This window comes from Pinus tabuliformis, chromosome 1_2, assembly GCF_031772625.1.
Source record: "Pinus tabuliformis cultivar Carrire ecotype Pingquan chromosome 1_2, CPIR1, whole genome shotgun sequence".
NCBI classification, from domain to species: Eukaryota; Viridiplantae; Streptophyta; class Pinopsida; order Pinales; family Pinaceae; genus Pinus; species Pinus tabuliformis.
The window spans coordinates 1,353,180,465-1,353,193,119 of NC_142298.1; positions in this window are offsets into that span (position 1 = coordinate 1,353,180,465).

Genomic DNA, 12,655 nt, shown 5'->3' on the forward strand with positions numbered 1-12,655 from the left:
CACTTGATGATTTGTTTATTGTCACTCGATAGACTGTGTAAAGGGCGAAATCGTTGCGCAATTAGCAAGTTTTTTCCAATTTTCAAGATAGATAGCAGAGCTTAGATTCAAGAGACATATCTTGCTCAATTTTTAACCTTTTTGAGCTTAATAAGAGCCTAGATGGGGGTTTTGGAGTGTCTCAGACTTGATGGTGTTGAAGGAAGTGTAACTAGGTTCGGTCTTCATAAATTTACTTTTGATATTTGTACTTATTCAAGAAAATAAATATTATTTTTATAATATATGTCAATGAGTTTCTTGCTCATTGAAGTAGGTCTAGCACATGTCAAAGTGTTATAGGTGAGTCAAATAGTCAAGAGAAAATATTCAATGCTTTAAGGGCATGTTACACCATGTATAAATATATATAAAGTTAAAGAAATACCTCCAAGTCAAGTGCAAAGTCCTCTCCATGCAGCAACATCCTCCTCTAGAAGCAAAGCAAAGGAAATATTGAAGAAATAGTCAAGTCAGCCTATGGACAGCTGGTCGGCCTATGAGTAGGATTAAAGGAGGGACAATCCTCTATATATAGAGGTTGTCCACTCCTCCAAAGATCGCGAAGATCGTGTCTGAAATCAGCGAGAAAGTGCAGCCAAGTGAAAGGTGGAAAAGTCAAGTTTAAGGGAGCCTCTAGAGTAGCGAAGGAGGAAAGATAACTGAAGAATAAAGGATTGTTTTAGGATAAGATGAGGCCACACATGCGGGGAACTGAAGGGCTGATTGTGGTCACTATAGCAGCAACTCTAAGATTTATCATCCATCATTTTTTTGGCTTCAAACTAGGCCTACTAGGCCTTCTATCCAAGCGAAGAGGGAAGGAAATCAAGTGAAGTAAGAAAGAAGAAGACCGAAGTATAAGGGACTGTTTCTAGGGCTAGAAATAGTCACACGTGCGAGGTGCAGTAAGGGTATGTCTGCAGCATAATAGCAACTAGTGAACAATCCATTGTTAGGGTGAGATATGAAGCCTACGAGGACTCCCAAACCTAGCGAAGGAGCCTATCTCTCTAGTGCAGGTGAAAAGGAGGTGGAAGGACTCTAGGAAGAAGTGCCAGGGGACAAAGTTCCAAAAGAAGGAATCCTATGTGTCGAGGAACAAAGTGCATAAAGGAGGAGAGGACTTGACTTGTGCTTGGAGGATATTCTACGTCAGGGTTCTAGAGTTTGGCATTGATCAATAGAAACTTCAATAAGAGAAATTTACTAAAGATTTTTCCTCTCAATAGAAGAGAGGTTTTGGCCCTGGCATAGAGCCAACATCTTTTGTTCTTGTTCTTATGTCTTGATAGCAGTTTGATGAAGTACACACACATGCATTAATAATAATAAGAAGAAGATTAAACTAACAAGAAAAGTAAAAAGACTCCACAAATTGTTATCAAGTAACGAAGAATCACACTACACTAGTAATGCCCTAGATTCTTCAACATGGTATCAGAGCTAAGGTGACACATCAAAGAAAAGAAAACTCAAGAACACTCATCAAGGAGAAGCATCTACAAAGTTGAAGCATCAAGCCTAGAAGTATCAATCACTTCAAGGACAAGAAGGGTATACAATCCATAATTCATCAAGGAGGTCTACAAATCTAGAAGAAGAGCCTTACATAAAGGCACCTACAAAGAAGAGAAAATTGAAGCAGGACCTACAACAATCTACAAGTCTTCAAGAAAATCTCATCATCAAGCAAGTCCACTTGGAGAAGGAAACTTAAAGAACATCAAGATCCAGGGAAGACAAGCCATCAAGTCTTCAAGGAGGAAGAAAATCCATTACATCGTAAAATCTATCAAGTAAGTACATGTCACCTTCTAAATATACATCAATGTCTTTTTGCAAGGAAAGAAATAAATTGGTAGGTACCAATAACTTTCTTTTATGGAAGAAGAGGATTGATCTACTTCTCAAGGAGAATGAACTCCTGGAACATGTCAAAGGGAATATCACTATCCCTGCTAAGGAACAAACTCAAGCCTTAGCCAAGTACAATAAGGATGAGACAAGATCTTAAAGGATTCTGATAGAATCAATCAAAGACTCTCTTATTCATTATGTCTCCAAGTTTGAGACATCAAAAGAAATTTATGATAAACTAGTAGAGCTATTCTCTGTATCCACAACTGGGGAAGTAATATCTCTGAAGAATGAATTATACAAGATGAAGATAAAAAAAGAAGGAATAACTCCCTACTTCATGAAAATCTTTGAAATGAGAGATCAACTTCAAGAGCTTGGGGAAGTCATGTATGATAGAGAGATGACAATTGTAGTACTCAATTCTCTACTTGAGGAGTGGGGAAACTTCACATCAAGCATATATGCCAGGAGGGAAGCAACCACTCTCACTGAATTGTGGTCTCTATGCAAGAGAGAGGAAACTAAACTTAAGGAAAAAGAAGATGTGGGATCAAAAGAGAAAGAATTTGATACCATGGCCAAAAGAGAGGGTAAATTTGGCAAGTTTGGTCCTAGAAGAACAAACAACAAAGACATGTCCAAAATCCAATGTTTTGGATGCCAAGAATATGGACACTACAAAAGGAATTTTCCTAAGCTTAAGAAGGACAACAACAACAAAAGAAAGAGGGAATAAGCTCACATAACTCAAGAGATGAAAGAAGAAGGAAAGAAGAAAAAGAAGGAATATCCTCTGTATCTCTACTATGACTAGGTCAAACTCTTTACTTCTAGACTTCTTTCAAAGTTTTGAGTAGGATAGGAGCATGTAGGAATACATTCAAATTGCATGGCTAAAACATCCTCTAGAATCTAACAACATGATGTACATATAGTTCTAGATACTCATGATGATGTAGCATTTATGATAAGAACAAAATGCATGGGTATACATATCTTCTAGAATATGGGAGGATGATAGTTATAGCTCAAGATATTCATGTAGAAGAAACATACCTAGGACCTCATCCATGATGACAGAAAAATTTGATCATGATTAAGAATCTGTTGTAGCAACTACAACTACCCTCCAAAATTTTGCCTTAGCTTGTTTTGGAGCCTCCCTACCAACCTTATGCAATACCTTGCCTTGTTCATCAAGTCCTCAAGCTTTAGTGTCTTTCTTCACAAATTCAAACTATCGATCATAGTTTGATCCTTTCCCTTTACATGCTGCTCATCCAGACTTGGTCCAGCTACAGGTTGAGCAGCTTCCCCTTGAAAATTGTGCATTTATGGAGGGAAACAAACCTTCCCTCTAGGAATTGTGCATTTATGGAGGGAAACCAGCCTTCCCTCTAGAAATTGCCAATCCTGTCTGGCAGCCTGCTGGGCTCCAGGATTGCGTAATCCTGCCAGTCAACACTCCCAGTAGGATTTGCGCAAATTTCCCCAGTAGGGCTACTCAACCTAGAATTTGCGCAAATTTGGGCAGCAGTCAGCTGCTTTGCCCAGAAATTGCGCAAATCTCCTGGGCAGTGAGCCCAGCTTCCAGCTAGAAATGCGCATTTCCTTCAAGTAGTTGAACAACCTCTTGCATGTGTAGCTAAGTTGATGGGTTCCCTCCGGGACCGGGAAAAGTAGACTTGCATGCATATGTTTCTTCTCCTAAGGCAACATCCAAAGGAATCCCTTGTCTCAGGGATCTATGTTTAGCATTTGGAGGTTACATGCAAGGAGAAATTCAAAAACCTCCCACCAAGGGTCGCTTCCCCCTAGATTTGTGGCATGCGCGTCACAACTTAGAGGTTATCAAAACTCATCAACCAGATGTTGCAGAGCTCATTCCTCACATCAACCTTGCAGCTCTGACATCCCACATCACATCTAGGAGTAGTCGACACATTCAACTCAGCTATTTTGGGGTCTGCCCGCTTCCCATGCCTTATGTTGCATTTTTATAGCTTTTTGTGTTTTCGCTTGTGGGAGTATTGTTTGCTTGATTTCTTTGAGCACTTGCTGTCGTTTACATGTATACTAGCTTGTTCTAGCTCTGTTTCAGTTTTTTTTGCTATCTCACCGTTGTCGCATGCATGAAATTGTTTTGCACGGATGTTCACCCAACCATCGAACTGCCTCACCCACATGCATGTTGATCTATTTGCTGAATATTTCATTCATGTTTTGCATGCACTGTCAATCAGTTCTGCTATCACTTAGTGTCGCCATGCATTTATTGTCTTAGTTGCTTTCAGTTACCCATTGGCGAGTTGGGCCAACCTTGGCCCAGACTTTGCCTTCACCAAGGCTCATTACGCAATCTGGGGAAGGAAGGCTTACCTTCCTCTCCAGATTTTTGCATTCCTGCCCAACACTAGTGTTACACAAAAATATCGTCACCATGATTATTTGTAGTTAGTATGGGTCTATCATCACTTGTACTGTCCTCCTAAGCAAGTCTCAGACCTCAGCTCTTCAAGTCAAGCTTTGAAAATGGTAGAAAGACATTAAAAATCAACAAAGCTCTGGTTCCGCACTTTCTCTCACTGTTGCCTGCGGTCCCACACCTCCTGTTCACAAAAACTGCGGACCTGCCCGCTCTGTCCCTAAAGGAGTGGGTGCGGACCCCTATGAAAGTCAAAAAGGCACAAGTTTATTCTAAAAAACTCACTTTGGGTTAATTCTAGATGATTCTAGAAGGAATTTTGATGTGGATTGGTCGCTCTTAGGTGGTTCATGCATCCCAAAAGAGAAGGAGCTAATCCCTTGATGAGAGGAGCTATCCCTTTGAAGGAGGGCTTTATCCCTTTGAAGGAGGACCTAGTAATTTCCCTCCATTGCACTATAAATTAAGGCATTGGATTGGTTGCTAGGGAGGTTAGAAGCTGAACATTTTTGAGGGTAAATGCTGGTGGAATTGAGACTTCCTAGTTAAGCTTGAGAGGAGAGATCACATACCTTTTTGGCTTCATTGGGAAGATAGTGAAACTTGTCAAAGTAGAGGAGACTTCTTGTTGGACCTTGGGAGGAGCTTGTACAGCATCAAGGCACAGGTTGTAAATTTCTTCTTTGATTTGAATTAATACAATTAGATTCATTTTTCTCAACAAATTGTCCTATGTCATTTGTTTCATGAATTCCTTGATCATCATGTTAAGTATGTTTAAAGATATTGGTTTTTCAGGTGCTGTTTAATTTTTTTGCTTGTTTGTGTTTGCAGATTCGCAATAAGGGAGCTCATTTGGATCAAAGGAGCGAGGCTTCAACAAACTTGCATTGGACCCAAGGTAGGCCTAAACAATTGTTTTCCTTTGTTTATAAATGCATATTTAGAGAAAGATAGTTTTTGATTGGCTTGCTTGTCACTAGATATCGTTAGATTCTAGGAAGGTCTATCTTGTTCGCAAGATCGACTCATTCCGTGTGACAAAATGGCGACTCTGCTGGGGACTTGATTTTTTCCTTGTTTTTACTTTGACCTGAGAAACGGTGTTTTTGTTTCTGTTTTTGGCTTGTTGTGTGTGGAATTGGGTAGATTTAGTAGATCTAGGATTATTTTTTGTTTTTCATAACTTTGGTAGAGGACCACACCCTCGGCTTGTGACACAGTGCGGACCTATCCGCACTTTTTCTTTTAGCACAAAGCGGTACCGCACCTGTGTTAACTGTGGGCCTGCGGACCCTGTCAAAATTTTGAAAAACCTAAGATTTTCTTTGTTAATCAGCTTAGTTTTTGTTTAGATGTTATTATCCCCTGCCCAGACCTGCATATAACTTGTCAGAAGCCTTTCTTAGGTTAATTCCATTGGTGTTAGGGTTTTAGGTGAAATTCCTAGAAGTTTTGATTGTTGGGTTTGGTTTTCATTTTGGTCTTGTAGTAGCTTTGAGCTTAGAAGCTGTAGAAACCTCAGATCACCTTGGTTTTTACTAGCCTTCTTATGAGTCTAACCATTTGCAAAATCTACCTTTGTTGAGGCATCCACCTTGTGTTTTCTCTTTACGAAACTTCGAAAAATCTTTTGTTAAAAGTTTGGATTTCATTTTTAGAAAAGAAAACAAAAATTGGATTGTTTTTTGACTGATTTGTGATTCTGGACAAATTAGTCCTGAGTTTGCTTGTAGCTAAGTAAAACATCCTTGAAAAAGACATCTTGTAATCTTTGACTTCAAATAGGTTTTTATAGTTTATAGATCTCAAGATTAGTCATTTCCATAGTTTTGAGTGTTTTATAAAAAATAAAAAAAATCTCTTTTGGAAAAAGTTTGTTTTTGTAGTGGTTGAGTGTTTTGAAAGAAAAGGGAAATTTTTGTGAAAATAACTAGTTGTCTCATTTTGAGTGCATTGGAAAAGACAAAAATCTCTTCTTTTAATTTTTTTGCTAAGAAAGATTTGTGTTTACAAGTATTTTCATTCTCAAACTCTTTCCTAGCTAGAAGTTCATTGAAGGGAAAAGATTGCTTAATCATCTTAAGTTCATTTTTTAGTGATTTCGAATCGAGTCTTCATACCACGAGTTTCATCTCCGCACCTCTTGACTTAAACAAAAACCAATAAAAATAACGCTTAAAGTAAAATCTATCTAGTAATATTTTTATTTCTAGGGCTCTGATACACCAATATAGCTTAGGCTAGTGTCTTGGAGTAGGGAGTAATTAACTCTCTAAGACAGTAAAACAAACAAGTAGTTGTATCTTGCGGTAGGAGAGAAATCCAATTGTTGCATTTATGCTCTGGGAAAGCTCCTCTTAAAGGAGAAGCACGAGATCGTGTCCGAACCAGTGTGGGAATCAATCCTTCCTCATTGGGAATGACGCCAGATATTCACGTATTAAAAACGGTAAACCTCAGATTAACCATTGTCGAGGAGCCTGGGGTCACTTGTTGGTAAACCTTGGATGATGTCAAGGAGCCTTCAAGGGGATTGAGCTTGTTACTCTGCCCTTGCGTGCGTATCGGATCGTAGACTGTTCCCCCAGGTATATTTGTTTCCGTTGGTAACCTTAGTGACCATATTCTATAGGATTCTTCCTAAGGTGACAGTGGTGGGAAGATCCCACTGTACCTGGAGCAGGCGTCGGCTAGAATCACTTGGATTTTCTGGGGGGTTCTCTTCACTCGAGACGGTTTAGTGGAAAAACTTGTGCCAGTCTATTCATTAAGCAGGTTGCCAGGGTAACTGTTCCAACCGCCATTTCTGTATTGAACTCTCCGACGTTGGGCTTCATCACCAACTAGTGTTTTCAGTACGGAAAGTTACTGTTTGTGTGTGTTTAATCTCCTAGATTCTTTAGGCGTGTGATCCAAAATTGTTTGGTTCTTTAGAGGCTTTAGGTGGTTTTGATTGAGATTTTACTTTGTTTGCGTGTGAAGTAGTTAAAATTTTTTAACCGTGGCTGAATTACCGAGGAAGTCCCGTAGACTTCGGGGCCAATAAAAACAGAAAGGAAGTTTTTTTTTATCATGGTAAGTTCCTCAGAAAGAACACCAAAAGGACACAAACTTGTTAGATGTAAATGGGTTTACAGAACCAAGTATGGACCAGATGGGAAAGTAGATAAACATAAAGCTCGTCTTGTTGCTAAGGGCTTTTCACAGGTTGAAGGCATTGACTACACTGAAACCTTCTCCCCTGTTGCCAAAATGAACTCTATCCACCTTGTTCTTTCCCTTGTTGCCTCTTTAAAATGGGAAGTCCATCAGATGGATGTTAAATCTGCCTTCTTGCATGGGGACTTGCATGAAGAAATCTATATGGAACAACCCATTGGCTTCATCCAAACAGACTCCAGCCTTGTATGTCAACTTAAGAAATCCCTTTATGGTCTCAAGCAAGCTCCTCGGGCTTGGTATGCCAAAATGGATAGCTTTCTTTTAGAATCTGGCTTTTCTAGGTGTCATTCTAACAATACTGTCTACACCAAGAAAGTGGGCAACTCTCTTATCATCCTTGTTCTTTATGTTGATGATCTTATCCTTACTGGTAGTGATCCCAACCTTATAAACCATGTGAAGTCTAGCCTCAAAAGGAAATTTGAAATGACAGACTTAGGACACTTACACTATTTTCTCGGTCTTCAAGTCTTGCAATCCAAGGAGGGTATTTCCCTTTCCCAGTCCAAGTATGCTTGTGATATTCTTCGTCATTTTCACATGGAAGACTGTAAGCCAGCCCCTTCTCCCTTTCAGTCTGGAGTCAAACTTTCAGTCTCTTGTACTTCTCCTGAAGTTGATGCTACCTTATACTGTCAACTTGTAGGAAAACTCTTGTATTTAACCCATACTCGTCCTGACCTTTCCTTTGTTGTTGGCCTTGTTGCTCGTTTTATACAAAACCCCCGTGAAAGTCATTGGAAAGCAGCAAAAAGAATACTTCGTTATGTTCGAGGTACAGTACAGTTTGGGATTCATTACAGTGCCAAAGCAGCTCCTCTATTAGTCGGTTTCACTGATTCTGATTGGGCTGGTGACCCTGATGATCGGAAGTCTACTGCCGGTTATGTCTTCACTCTTGGTTCAGGACCTATTACATGGGCTTGTAAGAAAGAGGTTGCCATTTCTCTTTCGTCAGCAGAAGCAGAGTATCGTGGTGCCATGGAAGCTAGTAAGGAAGCCTTGTGGCTTCGTCAGATCCCATCAGAGTTTGGCTTTGAGCAGCAGCATCCAACCACACTTTGGTGTGATAATCAAAGTGCCATTCAGCTATGCAAAGATCCAGTCCAGCATCAGCGCAGCAAACACATTGAACTACACATGCACTTCATCAGAAAGCTCATTCATGACCATGTTCTTGAAGTGTAATATTGTTCAACAGATGATCAGGTTGCAGACATCTTCACAAAGGCTCTCACAGAGGCGAAGTTCACTAAACTTTGGTATATGCTTGGAGTTCAGGAAGTTGTCACTAAGGGGGGATAGGCTCTAGTGCCTCCTTCCTTCTCCTATTGTGTCATATTTGTAAATCCTTCAATCCTATCCCAAGTTGTTCTTAAGGGGGATGTTAGGATATTCCGACACATAGGAAATAGTTAAGTTCAACTTGGTCTAGTATAGAGTTAGGTATAGAGTTAGGTAAAGTGTGTTTCTTTACCGTTGTACATTTTGTAACTTACAATCTGACAGTCACAATATGTAGTGATCCGACAGTTCACTCTCTCCTCGGTATTACCGACACTTGATCCGTGGCTTGACACCCGATTGGTCCATGAGTTCTATTTAAAGCGCATGGAGGGTCATTGTTCGGGTAATCCGTCTATGAGAGAAAGCTTATGTAAATTTTCATTCTTTGATTAATAAATTGCCTGAAGTGGCCACGTTGGCTCAGGCCGTGGATTGTTTCCCTCTTTGAGGGTTTTAACCATGTCAAAAATACTGGTGTATTGATTTGAGATCTGGTTGTGAGCGGTGTCCTTTTGGTGTTCTTTCTGAGGAACTTACCCTGTAAATTCCTACACCTCTTGAGTTTTCACCGAGCCAGCCTGAAGGGTTAAAAGCCCTCGTAACTCCTAGAGACAGTAGAGTTGGGTCACCTAAAGAAGGAGAGTCTTCCTTGGTGGTACATCCCGATTTTCAAGCTTTAGTAGCATATTATAATCCACAATCAGTCTTTGTTTCCAAAGTTACTGGTAGCTTTTCATCTACTAGTGATATAGGGGAGGAACCTGAAATATCCGAACCTAAAAGTGAATTTGCTGCTACTCCAACATCGGGGTTTACCTCTCCAACTTCTACCCAAAATCTTCCTTCTGGACTTATAGCTATCGAAGAACTTGCTACTCCGGAAGAAGAAGTAGGCATCCCTATCCCTGAAAATCAACCTGCTATTGAACTTAGGGAGTGTGAATCAATTTCTTACTATCCACCTAGGAGCAGTGCTTGGTATATTTCATTGACTAATTTCTTGGAAAACCTAGGGCTAAGTTTTTCACCACCTCGTGTTCCTTATCACCCAACACCTATAGGTTACTATCCTCCGTTAAATATGTCAAGACAGTCGTCCATGTTTACTCAATTGCCAGAATCCTTTTTGTACAGTGGTCCCTCTATTCCCTCTGGGTATCAATCACTTTCTGGTACTTTTGCGGGAGCATCTCCTCAACCCATTGAACAAGGGTTATTAATTGGAAACAATGGTACTAAGCCGTTGAGTGTAGAAGATATTCTCATGATGTCAGGTACTATTCCTAATCCTCAACCTCAAGGTGGCCAGTTACCACCTGAGGGGCAGCCTCAAAATCCTCAATTATCGCCTGGGGGGCAACCTCAAGGTACCCAATTTGCACCTGGGGGGAAACCTCAAGGACAGTACATACCTACGAGACAGTACGTTCCTCAAGGTCAACCCCAGACTCAATATGTACCTCAAGGTCAACCCCAGTATCAATATGTACCTCAAGGTCAACCCCAGTATCAGTACGTGCCTCAAGGGTATCAACCCCAAGGTCAGTACTCGAACCAAGGTTTCCAACCACCCTCCGGTCAATCATATCTTCAAGGAACAGGGAATGTACCTTGAATTATCAACCCTACCCTCAACCCGGTTATGGTCCTCAATATTCTCAACCTGTTATGGGTCTGTACCCCGGAATGAATTTAGTATTGGTTCCATCGCAAACTCAACAGGTCTTGCAACCGAATGTACAGTTGTCATCTCAAACTGGACAACCGTTAGTTTCTGGTTCACCCCAGCAACCTGTCTAGTATACTATTCAAACTTCTGTACCTTCGGTAGTTTCTCAGCCTGGGCCTAGTACGCCTCGTACTCCGCCTCAAACAGCTGTTGCAACTGCTGCAACATCTGTTCAATCTACCCCACCTACTTCTGGAGTATCGACAGCTTCGGTTTCTACTGTTCCTGTATCTACTCCTCAGACATCTTTACCTCAGTCTGGATCCACAATTCAAACTTCGGTTCAGATGCCTGTAGGACAACCTGGTTCAAGTACGGTTGTCACAAGTCAACCACAATTTACTTATCAACCATACCAGGGACAGTACTAATTCGGTCCTGCTGTGCAGCAGCTAGTCTATCAGTATCAACCATACCTTGGGTACACATATCAACAACCTCAACAACCCCAGTACGGTCCGGTTAATCCTAGTTTTTCAGGAGGATACAATATCCCAAATGCAATTCCTATTCCTAGTTATCCTGGATATCCTCCTCCTGGGGCTGGTCTCATGACCCAGAGTTTTAGGGACCCTAATCGTCAGTTACCGTTTATCGCAACTTTGGACTTGCCTGACTTGTCGCGCCTAACGAACGATCCCATTAATTATCTTTCGTTTTGGCCGCCAATGCCGAATAAGTTGCCTAGTGATATTCCTAAGTTTGAAGGAAAATCAGGAGAGGACCCGTCGAACCATGTGATGAATTATCACCTCTGGTGTGCGTCTAACTCCATTTCAGATGATTCAATCCGTCTAAGGCTTTTCCAGCGTACTCTAATTGGTCTTGCGGCCAAGTGGTACATTGAGTTACGCGAGGCACTTTTTATAACTTTAGTCAGTTAGCTACCTTGTTTTTAACTCATTTTCAGTTGCCAGTCAGATATGATAATGGCACGGAATTACTAACTTCATTAAAGCAGTCGAGGTCCACTTACATTTCAGATCACATTCATGAATGGAGACGTCGACAACATTTAGTGAAGGTTTTTATTCCGGATCAGATCTTAGCTGAATGGTTTGTAAAATCTTTATTGCCAAAGATCACTGAGGATGTAGCTAAGGCCGGAGTCGTTATTGAAGAGCAAGTAATTGCTCAAGCACAGTACCTTGACTTGGTTTATACTCAGTCAGGTATGTTACACGAGAAAATCCCCGATCTTCCTAAGCAAAATCAAATCCCTGCAGCTCCTTTAGGGTCTCATGCCACTGACAGTATGATTGGTACGGTTAACACCAAAAGTAAGAAGAAGTCTTCCAAGAATTCTTCTCCTATCATAACCTTGCCAGATTCCCCGACAGGAGATTCTTCCGCGGAGATTTCCGCCAATATTCATGTTGTAGAGTCATCTATAGCCAAATCAAAATCTGGTGGTAAGAAGAAAGGGAAGAAGAAAAATAAAACAGACAAAAATTCAAAAGAGAAACCTGAAAAAGCGGAATCAAATGATGAGAAACGCAAACCTCGTTATCCTTGTCTCATTTGTGACGAAGAGCATTTTACAAGAGACTGCCCTCATCGTGCAGAGGTTGCGAAGATTGTCAAAGGTTCCCAAACGCCTGCTGTTTTGAAGGATCCTTTTCCAAGTCAAGACAGTAAGATGATAGGTTGTTCCTCGAGTGCCAATGAAGAACCCATACTGATGATGTCGCATGTTAGGATTGTGACTCGATCGCATGATTATGGTAGTAAACCTCAGCTCCTGGTTCCGATCCACTACAGATCGAGAAACCTAATCCAGACTTAGTAATCAAACTGCTCGCCAAGGGTATACTTCGAAAGTCAACTTTCAATCCACATGAGAGAGCGGCTCAGAACTATAACATTGTTGAGGATTTAGTTGTTTCACCATCAGCAATGTCAGCTTTGGAAGTGCTGCAATCATGTCCAGCACAACGTAAATTACTTTTGTCGGCTATAGGAGCTGTTGACGTTCAGGACTCAAACCTAATAATTTTCGATCTAGAAAATAGTACACCATGCTTACCTCATGAAATGGCTTTCCAGATCCCAGTGACAGTAAAAAACAGGCCTATTCATAGGACTGT